This window comes from Marmota flaviventris, chromosome 16 (assembly GCF_047511675.1).
Source record: "Marmota flaviventris isolate mMarFla1 chromosome 16, mMarFla1.hap1, whole genome shotgun sequence".
Classification (NCBI taxonomy): Eukaryota; Metazoa; Chordata; class Mammalia; order Rodentia; family Sciuridae; genus Marmota; species Marmota flaviventris.
In genome coordinates this window covers 27,681,747-27,682,931 of record NC_092513.1, presented here as the reverse complement: position 1 = coordinate 27,682,931, position 1,185 = coordinate 27,681,747, and positions in this window count along the sequence as shown.

Here is a 1,185-nt window from a genome sequence, read left to right as displayed (position 1 = left end):
TGGACTGGGCGGGAGAAAGTGGGGGAAGGAGAAGGGTGGGACACTTGATGGCCGGAAGCTGGGTACCTTGCGGCTGGGCGTTACTCTTCCGGTCCCAACAACAGCCTTAATCCCAGGTACCTCAGTAAAGTCGCGTTTGCGGCAATTATTAAACTGTCACATTGCGTGGGACCCACGGTTCTCAGAACAAAACCGCCTCTGGCGGTGCCAAAAAGCTTCTCAAACTCAAAGGGGCGGCCGCGGACCCGGAATCGCACTGTGTTGGCGTGGCTTCAGACCCAGTCACTCAGCGTGGGCGCGCGTACCGGGTTCTCCTGCGACTGGGTGGCCACCGCCTGCAAAGCAGGGTTTCTGGGCAGAGTGGGCCCTGATCATGGGCATGTTGGGACCCGCCTGCTGAGGTACCTGCCTGAATTCACTTTTAAAGTTGCAGCCCCTTAGTTTAAAATGTTTTTTTTTTTTCTTTAAAAGTGAGTTCTAATGTAGATTGGTACAACCAGTTACTTTGCCTTATGGGTGATTGAAAGTGAGATCACTGAGATTTGGGATTCTTGAGGAGAAGGACGCCCTGGAGATAAGACTAGTTAATAATAACTTCCTCTCTACCTCTCAGTTACTCATCTGGAAGAAAAGGTTGGACTAGAGCACTGTTTCCAGTAGTTCCCAGACCAGCACCATTGTCACCTGGGAAATGCAGAGTGTAGCCGGGCATGATGGTGCACATTTGTAATCACAGCGACTGCGGAGGCTGAGGCAGGTGATCATAAAGTTGGAGGCTGGGCAATTTAGCAAGGCCCTGTCTCAAAATAAAAAGCACAGTGGTAGAGCACCCCTGGGTTCAATCCCTAGAACTGGGGAGGCGGGCAAGATATAAGAGAAAAAAGAAGTGTAGAATATATAGGACTATGTCAGACCTACAGAATCAATAACTCAGCGATCAGCCCATCAATCTTTCTTTTTACAAGCCTTCTAAGTGATTCTGATTCATGCTCAAATTTAAGAACTGCTGGACTAAATGAGCTAGGGAATCCATTGGAGAGGAGAGAGCTTTCATGCTGTTTAGTGTGGCTCATAACCTTACACAAAACACTCAGTATTCTGGTGTGCGTGTAACTATCCAGGAAATCAGTAGGTTTCTACATCTACATATAACTGCTAAAAATTCGCTATAAAGAGATTGCATTT